This window comes from Hevea brasiliensis, unplaced genomic scaffold, assembly GCF_030052815.1.
Source record: "Hevea brasiliensis isolate MT/VB/25A 57/8 unplaced genomic scaffold, ASM3005281v1 Scaf382, whole genome shotgun sequence".
Lineage (NCBI taxonomy): Eukaryota > Viridiplantae > Streptophyta > Magnoliopsida > Malpighiales > Euphorbiaceae > Hevea > Hevea brasiliensis.
In genome coordinates, this window is record NW_026614898.1 from 58,318 (window position 1) to 70,695 (window position 12,378).

Genomic DNA, 12,378 nt, shown 5'->3' on the forward strand with positions numbered 1-12,378 from the left:
CTCCCATAAAAGGGAAAAAATTATAATTAATTTCATAAATAATATAAAAATAAAGTAAAAGAGAAGTGTTGCTTTTTGTAGAAAATAATGACATTTGATAGTAAATATAGAGTAGAAGAAGAGAAAGATATTGGCACAAAATGATAGCTATAAAACCAAAAAAATACGCTCAATAAACATACACTTTCATTGAAGATGGTAACAATTTTGAAATGTATTTATCATATTTAATTAATGTGTTTGTATGCCTATATGAATTAAAGATGTAAATTAAATTTGTAATTTTGACAGCTTGATAAAATTTTTTTATTACAATAATATTTAAAAAATATTTTTTATTATAATAATTTTTTATAATAATATGTTTATTAAAATAATAAAAGAAAAATGAGCTTCTAAATGAAATCTATTTATTTTTATTTCTGTATCAATTTTTAACGAACCAAATGAGTTTAATTTAAAGTGATTGATAATTGGATTAACTTAAATTCAAGGTCTATGTTTATAATTATATGTTTATTAAAATAATATATTATTTATAGCAGTTATAAAAGTAACATCTCCTTAAGCGATTTATTTATAATTACAGGCCATTACTTCACCCCTCCCTAGGTGTTAATATTTGTGTATAAGTGGGTGAATGGTTAATGGGAGTTAACAGTTAACCTTGACATATCAAATAAGGTTAATAAGGGGCAACTCATTATATGAGTAATTTTTACCCTCAAAATAAAAGCAACACACCCCTAGATGTGATTGGTTTGAGAATTGAGTACTTATTTAACTTAAATATTATTATTGTTATTATTTAACATTATGAACAGAAAATTTTTGATTAAATTTTATGATAAATATAAATTTACTATGAATTTCAATAACCTTAATTAAACTTTTCCAAGTCTTAATGCCAATTCGATTTGAAAATGAATTATGAAAATATTGGATTTTATTTATTTATATTATTATTTGTCTATTACTATGTTTAGGATATCCTCATTTAAAATTGTTAAAAAAATACACAAAAAATCTATATCATAATATTATGGAAAATAAATCAAATGATATGAAAAAAATTTAAATTTTATATAATTGACTTAAAGCCAAAGTCTCCTTAAATGTTGAAGTATCAACAAAAGGAATGATCCATTCATATCAATTAATGCCAATCAGATATAGTTTAATTGATTTTACTCTACTTTAAAACTGAAGAAAGTAGAGAAATCTCAAGTTTAATTCTTCACATTTACCTATTTTAATCCACCAACTATTATTTGGTTCATCATGCCTCCATTGAATATATATATATCGTCCATTATGTGAACTAATATTTTTTTAGGCTTATTGAAAAGATAATTATCAAAATAGAAATTATGAAAGAAGGATAAAAACAATAATGTTGGATTTTCAATGGTAATTATAAATAAGTTGAAAAATGAAATTCCAAATACAATTAATGAAAATTGGATAGAATTTTAATTAGTTTAGAAATTTTGGCCAATTTTAATAAAATTAAAAGGATTAAATAAAATGATCAAAACACGGTAAGATTTAATTTTTATTTATTTATTTATTTTGTTAATAGATTTTTTTTACGAAACATATTAAACTAGTAGACAAGTAAACTAAACCAAACGGCATGACAGTCATTTAATATATATATATATATATATATATATATATATATATATATATATATATATATATATATATATATATAAAGAGGACTTGAACCAATCTTTATTTAGTATTTCTATTTATTTTTTTTTTAATTTAGATTTTTTCTCTATATTTTTATATTTTGATTGAACCAATTAATATATTTTTTAAATTTTAATTTAATATTTTTATATAATTGTTAATTATGACATTAGAAATATAACTATATTAATTATATTCATTGTATATGTCTCCATTTTTAATATTTTATTATTATTATTAATTTTTTAAAATTTTAAAATATTTTCTATTTTTCTACATTTTAATTCGACCAACTACTGTACTTTTTTTACTTTAAAAATTAATATTAATTTGTTTATCATTAATTATGATTATATTTTGGGAAATTTAACCATATGAAAGTTCATTACATATTACTTTTTTTATTCGAAATTATAGATGGATCATAAAAGAAGGGGAAAAATATATAAGATTGAAAGCAAATATCTACCAACTTATGCCTTTGATATATAATTTCTTAGGCAAAAGGCTATGTTGAATTATATATATATATATATATATATATATATATATATATATATATATATATATATATATATATTAAATACCAAATATAAGATTAGTCGACCTGTTTATAAAATGGAAAATTTTAATTTAATATTGATAATTTATTTTATAAAATTTAACGTGACTGGTAATTTAAAGTGATTGATGATAGGATTGACTTTCAATTCAAGGTCTCTCATAACAGTTTTCATAACAATGGCATTTGATAATGAATATAGAGTGAAAAAAAGGAAGACTTGTGATAGAAAATGACAATTTTAATTGATTATAAAAGTTAAAACCAAACAACACGCTCAACATGCACCACAGATTTTTCTTGCCTATCAATGGCAGACTTTCATTGAAGAAGTTAACAATTGTAAAAATGCACTGATGATATCGAAGAAGACAATAATATTTGAGATAGATTTGAAAACTGAATATAATTAATAAATTGATATAATTAACTTTTAGTTTTTCCTATTTTTAATTAAATTAAGCTTTTCTAGACATTTGTAATAATAATAATAATAATAACAATAATAATAATAATAATAGCTACTTATTATAATATTAAAATGTAATAATTATATAATTTGTAACTTACATATACATAATTAGGGAATTAATAACTTAATCATAATTTATAGAAATTGTATAATTAATTAATTTTTCTAAATAATAATAAAATAATATAACATAACATGATTAATATTAATGTAACACCCTAGGCAAACCCCACATCGGCAAAACACAGGAGAGATGCTGGGTTTATAAGTTGGCGGTTCATAACCCCCAATGACGCGTTTTAAAACCATGAGGGCTTCGGCCCAGAGCGGACAATATCACTAGTGGGCCGGGCCATTACATTTGTGGTATCAGAGCCGCTCCGCGTGCAACCTTGGGCGATGGTGGGGCAAACCTCAGCGAGGACGTTGAGTTCCATAAGGGGGGTAGATTGTAACACCCTAGGCAAATCCCACATCGGCAAAACACGGGAGAGATGCTGGGTTTATAAGTTGGCGGTTCGTAACACCTAATGATGCGTTTTAAAACCGTGAGGGCTTCGGCCCAGAGTGGACAATATCACTAGTGGGCCGGGCCATTACATTTGATGTATGTGGAAACCCAATATTTATCTATTTATTTATTTATTTATTTTAATTAGCTAATAATAGTTTAATATATTTATCTAAAAAAAAGTAATATTTTATTAGATAGTCTGCTTATTTATTTTTTTATATATATTATTTTTGAAATTAAATATATATCTGTAATATATGAACAACCCAGTTCAATAATAACTCTTATCCCATTCTACACCTAGTAGAACTCTAGAAATATATATACCATAGTCATCTCTTTCTGCTAAATTTTGCTCTCAAAGCCTATTTTTCATCTCCTTGTATACCAAATACTCTCAATAGGTATTTTTCATCATCTTTTATTTATTGTTATAAATATATATATATATAAATTTACAATTTATAATCTGATGTGCGCAGAGAATCTCTAAATTTTTACTTCTCTATTCATCACCTTCGATTCTATTTTCAAGGAGATTCAAATATTCAATCTGTCAGTTAAAATTATCTCTCTTCCATTGAAAATAACTATTGTCTTGGAGGTTTCAGGTGAGTGGTAATTATAGTACATGGCACCGTTTTAGTCCCTTTTAAAATTTCTTAGCATTAAGTTTGTTATTAAATGAAATTTTAAATCAATATTTTAACAATTATTTTACATGTGATTTTCTAGAGTTTTATTTTATTATTGAATTTTATTTTGATTTTGATTAAATAATTGATTTTGTCAACTATCTCTGCATTAAAGCCATTAGGATTCCGGGAACAAGCCTTTAATGTATTTATATTGATTGATATTTGACTATAAAATTTACCGATGTGTTACACTGAATTGATTTGAGATTAATTTGATCTTATTGACTCTCTGAAATTATTGAAATAAACTATTGAAATTGCACTATCAGTTATTATTTGCTATCTGAAATTTTTTATTGATTTTGATTGATTTGTACAAATTGATTTTCTGTTTTGAATTGGTACCTATGCCCAGTATCTGTTTCTGTTATCTGGCTCCACCGTGTGGACTATCACGGTATTAGGTTGCATTTTCGAGTTATGCATCATTGCAGTTTATGGTTTGCATTAGTATCATATGCATTAATATCTTTGAAGGAGGAGGAAGGTATCTAATATCTGGTAGCGCGCTTACCATCTGGCCTTTGGTGATGTGGGGTATCATCACCCTGGTGCACTGTACCATAAAATTTTTATTGAATTAATTTTATATATATATATCTTTTATGAAATTATTTTATTAATGATTTTGATAGCATGAGCATGATTTTATTGAATAGAAAATTTATTGTGAAATTAATCAAGCGTCGGCCTGTTCCTATTCCGTTGTGTGCTATAATTATCATTCACTAAGCATTTAGCTCAAACCACATTTTCTCTGTCTGTTATCTATTTCAGATCAGTAGAATTCTGCAGCTGATCCAAATATTCAGTCCATTTTCTGGAGAGGGTCAATCTTTGATTTGTTCTCATGGTATATCCGAATTCATGTTTTCTCGGGCTAATAATTAGTTAAGTTTATTGAACAGTTTAAGTTTTTATTTGAAATCTGTAGAGACTCCGCAGTTTACTTATGGGATATTTATGATGTTTATTCAGTATTTTGTTTATTTGGATTTTGTCCTTTTTTTTTGGGATTAGTAAGTAATAATATATTTATTCAAGATACTCTGATAAAGCTTGCATGATTTAAGAATACTTAAATTATGCGCCGGTCACGACTCAGAATTTTGGGTCGTGACAAAGTTGGTATCAGAGCTCGGTTGAGGTCTAGTAAACTTGCGGAGCATAGGATCCTTAACGTCTTTTCATTTTATCATTGCTTTAGATATCTGTGTCCTTCGTACTTTTTCACCTATCTTAATTTGGCTCACATTTTCAGATTTAATACTTGTTTATTAAAATGAATAGGTGCCTGAGTCTGTTAAACGTAAGAGGAGAGCTAGGGCCAAAGGTCTTAATGGTGCAAACCTTGATCCAACAAGGGAGGTACCACCTTAAACTATTAATCAGACATCTGAACAGACGCCTATGGCTAAGACTGGGGCACAACCATTCCTTTGTTTCTCCATACATTTCCATGATATTTAGTATACCACCTATTTTGTTAGAGTATCCTTTATCTGTATCAACACCTATGGGGCATGCTATAGACACTAATATGGTGTATAGGGGATGTATAGTTCACATTGGAGATAGAGAATTAGCTGCAGATCTTGTTTCTTTGGATATGTTTGAGTTTGATATGATTTTAGGCATGGATTGGTTAGCCACTTATCACATTTCATTGGATTGTCATAATAAAGTTATACTCTTTTAAATTCCTCGAGAAACAGAATTTCAATTTCAGGGAGATCGTAGTATAGCCTCTAGTTATCTTATCTCAGCAGTGAGTGCTAGCTGATTATTGCAAAAGAGGTGTAAGGGGTATCTAGCTTATGTTAGAGACATTCAGGTAGAAGGTGCAAGTTTGGAGAATGTTGCAGTGGTTAAGGAGTTTCCTGCTGTGTTTCTAGAAGATTTATCAAGTTTACCCCCAGAGCGAGAGACAGAGTTTAGTATAGACTTAGTTCCTGGAATTGAGCCCATATCTATGCCACCTTATCGTATGGCACCCACAGAACTTAAGGAGTTGAAGGAACAACTACAGGACCTACTAGATAAGGGGTTTATTCGCCCTAGTGTTTCTCTATGAGGTGCTCCTGTGTTATTTGTGCGGAAGAAGGATGGGTCTTTGAGAATGTGCATTGATTATAGGCAATTGAATAAGGTGACTGTGCATAATAAGTATCCTCTCCCACGCATAAATGACCTGGTTGACCAACTTCAAGGTGCAAAGTATTTTTCCAAGATTGATCTTCGATCTAGGTATCATCAATTGAGGGTCAAGAAAGAAGACATACTCAAGACGGCCTTTAGGATGAGTTATGGACACTATAAATTTCTTGTAATGTCTTTTGGTCTTACCAATGCTCCAGCAGCTTTTATGGATCTCATGAATAGAGTTTTCAAGTCTTTCTTAGATCAATTTGTTATAGCGTTCATCGATGACATTCTAGTGTACTCAAAGAGTAAAGAGGAGCATGAGCAGCATTTGAGAATTGTCCTTCAGACCTTACGGGAACATAAGCTATATGCCAAGTTCTCAAAATGTGAGTTCTGGTTAAATAGTGTGGCTTTCCTAGGCCATACAGTATCTAAGGATGGGGTGTGTGTTGATAAGAAGAAAGTTGAGGCAGTGCTTCATTGGCCTAGACCCACAAATGTGTCAGAGATTCATAGTTTCTTGGGTTTAGCAAGGTATTATAGATGGTTTATTCAATACTTCTCTCGTATTGCAGCACCTTTAACTAAGTTGATATAGAAGAATGTAAAATTTTAGTGTTCTGAGGCTTGTGAAAAAAGTTTTCAGGAGCTTAAGACTCGTTTAACTATAGCACTAGTGTTAGCCCTTCTGTCTGAATCAGGGGGTTATGCAATGTATTATGATGCTTCTAGGATTGGTTTATGATGTGTTTTGATGTAGCATGGACAGGTTATTGCATATGCTTCTCGTCAGTTGAAAAGGCACGAGCAGAATTATCCAACTCATGATTTGGAAATGGCTGCAGTAATTTTTGCTTTAAAAATCTGGAGGCACTATCTGTATGGTGAGACTTGTGAAATCTTCACTGACCATAAAAGTCTCAAATACATCTTTGACCAACGTGATCTTAATCTTAGGTAAAGGAGATAGGTAGAATTGCTAAAGGATTATGATTGCACCATACAGTATCACCCTGGAAAAGCTAATGTGGTGGCTGATGCTCTAAGCAGGAAGTCTTTTGGTAGTTTAGCCCATATATCTACCAAGAGGAGGCTTCTGATTGGTGAATCACATGAGTTGCTAGATCAGGAAGTAGAGTTTGAAATCATAGCTGGATCATTCTTAGCACATTTTCGAGTTAGGCCAATCTTGATTGATCGAATTAAGGCTGCTCAGAAGAGGGATTCTCAGTTGTGTGAGATTATAGATAGTATTCATCAATGCCAAGCTCAAGGGTTCATGTTAAATGATGATGGAGTTCTTCGTTATGGCACTAGACTTTGTGTCCCCAATGTTGATGAGTTAAAAAGAGAAATCATGGAGGAGGCACACCATTCTGCTTACACAATACACCCAAGTTCAGCTAAGATGTACCGTGATTTAAGGGAGCATTATTGGTGGGGTGGCATGAAGAGGGATGTTGCAGACTTTGTTGCTAAATGTTTAACTTGTCAACAGGTTAAGGCAGAACATCAGAGACCATCTGGGTTACTTCAGCCGTTGCCTATTCCCGAGTGGAAGTGAGAGCATATTGCCATGGACTTTGTTATGGGTCTACCTAGTACACGAGGTGGTTACAATGCAATCTGGGTGATAGTAGACAGATTGACAAAATCTGCTCATTTTCTTCCTGTGAAGACTACATATGACTTTGCTAAACTTGCACAATTATATATAAACAAGATTGTTAGTCTTCATGGAGTTCCAGTTTCTATTGTCTCTGATCGTGGTACTCAGTTTACTTCTCGATTTTGGAAGAAATTCCAAGAAGCTTTAGGAATACGAGTATACTTTAGTACTGCTTTTCACCCTCAGACAGATGGATAGTCAGAAAGGACCATACAGACATCAGAGGACATGATTCGTGCATGCGTTATGGATTTTGGTGGCGGTTGGGATCATTATTTGCCTTTAGTGGAGTTTGCTTATAATAATAGTTATCAGGCAAGTATAGAGATGGCTCCATACGAGGCATTATATGGTCAAAGGTGTAGGTCACCGATTTGTTCGGATGAAGTTGGAGAAAGAAGGCTTACTAGACTAGAGTTGATACAGTTAACTTCAGAGAAGGTTCGACTAATTCGTGATAGACTTTTGACTATCCAAAGTCGACAGAGAAGTTATGTTGACCCTAAGCATAAAGATGTAGAGTTTATGGTTGGTGATCATGTATTTCTGAGAGTTTCACCTATGAAAGGAATCATGAGGTTTGGGAAGAAAGGGAAGCTTAGCCCTCATTTTATTGGTCCATTTGAAATTTTGGAGAGAATTGGAGCAGTTGCTTATCGTTTAGCCCTTCCACCTGGTTTTGCACATGTACATCCAGTTTTCCATATTTCTATGCTTAGGAAGTATGTATCAGATCCATCTCATGTTTTGCAACCTCAGACCATACAATTTAGGGATGATATGTCATATGAGAAGCAACCAGTAAAGATTTTAGATCGATAAATTAGAAAACTTCGGTCTAAGGAAGTGGCTTTGGTCAAGGTCTTGTGGCACAATCACTCAAGTAGTGAGGCCACACGGGAGGCAGAATCTGAAATGCAAGCCAAATATCCCCACTTATTTGATTCTTCAGGTTAGAATTTTGTCTGTTTAAATTCGGGGACCGAATTTCTTTTAAGGGGGGGAAGTATGTGGAAACCCAATATTTATCTATTTATTTATTTTAATTAGCTAATAATATTTTAATATATTTATCTAAAAAAAAGTAATATTTTATTGGATGGCCTGCTTATTTATTTTTTTATATATATTATTTTTGAAATTAAATATATATCTGTAATCTGAACAACCTAGTTCAATAATAACTCTTATCCCATTCTACACCTAATAGAACTCTTGAAATATATATATCATAGTCATCTCTTTCTGCTAAATTTTGCTCTCAAAGCCTGTTTTTCATCTCCTTGTATACCAAATACTCTCAACAGGTATTTTTCATCATCTTTTATATATATATATATATATATATGTAAATTTACATTTATAATCTGATGTGCACAGAGAATCTCTAAATTTTTACTTCTCTATTCATCACATTCGATTCTATTTTCAATGAGATTCGAATATTTAATCTGTCAGTTAAAATTGTCTCTCTTCCATTGAAAATAACTATTGTCTTGGAGGTTTCAAGTGAGTGATAATTATAGTACATGGCATCGTTTTAGTCCCTTTTAAAATTTCTTAGCATTAAGTTTGTTATGAAATGAAATTTTAAATCAATATTTTAATAATTATTTTACATGTGATTTTCTAGAGTTTTATTTTATTATTGAATTTTATTTTGATTTTGATTAAATAATTGATTTTGTCAACTATCTCTGCATTAGAGCCATTAAGATTCCGGGAATAGGCCTTTAATATATTTATATTGATTGATATTTAACTATAAAATTTACCGATGTGTCACACTGAATTGATTTGAGATTGATTTGATCTTATTGACTCTCTGAAATTATTGAAATAAACTATTGGAATTGCACTATCCGTTATTATTTGCTATCTGAAATTTTTTATTGATTTTGATTGATTTGTACAAATTGATTTTCTGTTTTGAATTGGTACCTGTGCCCAGTATCCGTTTCTGTTATCTAGCCCCACCGTGTGGACTATCACGGTATTAGGTTGCATTGTCAAGTCATGCATCATTGCAGTTTATAGTTTGCACTAGTATCATATGTATTGATATTTGTGAAGGAGGAGGAAGGTATCTAATATCTGGTAGCGCGCTTACCATCTGGCCTTTGGTGATGTGGGGTATTATCACCCTGGTGCATTGTACCATAAAATTTTTATTGAATGAATTTCTTTTATATATATCTTTTATGAAATTATTTTAATAATAATTTTGATAGCATGAGCATGATTTTATTGAATAGAAAATTTATTGTGAAATTAATCAAGCGTCTGTCTGTTCCTATTCCGTTGTGTGTTATAATTATCATTCACTGAGCATTTAGCTCAAACCACGTTTTCTCTGTTTGTTATCTGTTTCAGATCAGTAGAATTCTGCAGCTGATCCAAATATTCAGTCCATTTTCTGGAGAGGAACAATCTTTGATTTGTTCTCATGGTATACCCGAATTCATGTTTTCTCGGGCTAATAATTAGTTAAGTTTATTAAACAGTTTAAGTTTTTATTTGAAATCTGTAGAAACTCCGCAGTTTACTTATGGGATATTTATTATGTTTATTCAGTATTTTGTTTATTTGGATTTTGTCTATTTTTTTGGGATTAGTAAGTGATAATATATTTATTCAAGATACTCTGATAAGACTTGCATGATTTAAGAATACTTAAATTATGCGTCGGTCACGACACAGAATTTTGGGTCGTGACAATTAACTAAATTAATAATATTAATTATTTATTAATATACTATAAAAAATATCAACAAATAATGAAAATTGAATATTAATATAAATTTATTGTTTACCATAACTATGAAAATAAATTTTTATTTCATTTCATTTTTCCACAATTCATTTTATATAGCATTTGATATATAATTAAAAATATGTCTTTATTAAATGAATACTAAAATAAGATAAATAAAAATAAAATAACATTAAAGTAAATTAAAAACTATTAAATATATAAAAAAAGAGAGAGAAAGAAAGCAAAGTATTTAACTCTATGTGGCTACTTTCATAGCATAATTTTAAATTATTTTATTAATTTTAAGATATATATAATTCTTAAATTTTTATAATTAAATGAAATAATTAAAAATTTAAGAATCATTGAATGAGAAATTTATAAAATTATTAAAATATGTCTAAAATTTTTAATTAGTTAATTATAAAAATTGTGATAATAATAATAATAATAATAAAAATAATTAATGGTAACGGTAATGGTAATAATTAATTATATTAATTAATATAATTATTAAATATAACCTCTATATATATATAAAATAAAGAGTTTTTCCTATGTCTAATTATATTGAGATTTCTACATAATAATAATAATAATAATAATAATTAAATTTTATATAATTGACATAAAGCCAAAGTCTCCTCAAAAGTGAAAGAAGTAAAGAAATCTTGAGCTTAATTATTCTCATTTACCTATTTTAATCCACCAGCTATTATTTGGTCCATCATGCCTCCATTGAATATATATATCCTCCATTATGTCAACTAATATTTTTTTAGGCTTATTGAGAAGATAATTATCAAAATAAAAATTATGGAAGAAGGATAAATACAATAATATTGGATTTTCAATGATAATTATAAAAAAGTCAAAAAATAAAATTCTAAATTTAAATAACGAAAATTGAATAAAATTTTAATTACTTTAAAAATTTTAGCCAATTCTAATAAAATTAAAAGGATTAAATAAAATGAAATAAAATTTAATTTTTATTTATTTATTTATTTGGTAGTAGATTTTTTTTTAAGAAACATATTAAACTAATAGTCAAGTAAACTAAGCCAAATAGCATGACAGTCATTTAATGCAATGCACGAAAATCTAAGATCTAATAAAATATCAATAATATTAATAGAAAATTATATATATATATATATATATATATATATATATATATATATATATATATATATATATATATATATATATAGGAGTAAAGGGGACATGAACCACTCTTTATTTAGTATTTCTATTTTTTTTTAAATTTAAATTTTTTCCCTATATTTTTATGTTTTGATTGAACCAATTAATATATTTTTGAAATTTTAATTTAATATTTTTATATAATTATTAATTATTACATTAGAAATATAACTATATTCATTGTATATGTTTCCATTTTTAATATTTTATTATTATTAAAATGACTGATGATGGGATTGATTTTTAATTCAAGGTCTCCCATAACAGTTTTCTTAAATAATAAGATATAATAAAATAAAGGAGAAGTCTTGCTTGTGGTGGAAAATAATGGCATTTGATAATATGAATATAGACTGAAAAAAAGGAAGACTTGTGATAGAAACCAAACAACACGCTCAACATGCACCACAGATTTTTCTTGCCTATCAATGACAGACTTTCATTGAAGAAGTTAACAATTGTAAAAATACACTGATGATATCGAAGAAGACAATAATATTAATATAAAGTAAAAGAGAAGTGTTGCTTTTTATAGAAAATAATAACATTTGATAATAAATATAGAGTAGAAGAAGAGAAAGATATTTGGCACAAAATGATAGCTATAAAACTGATGCATACATTTTGCATAATCATTTAGGTTTAATTTCATAGCCATT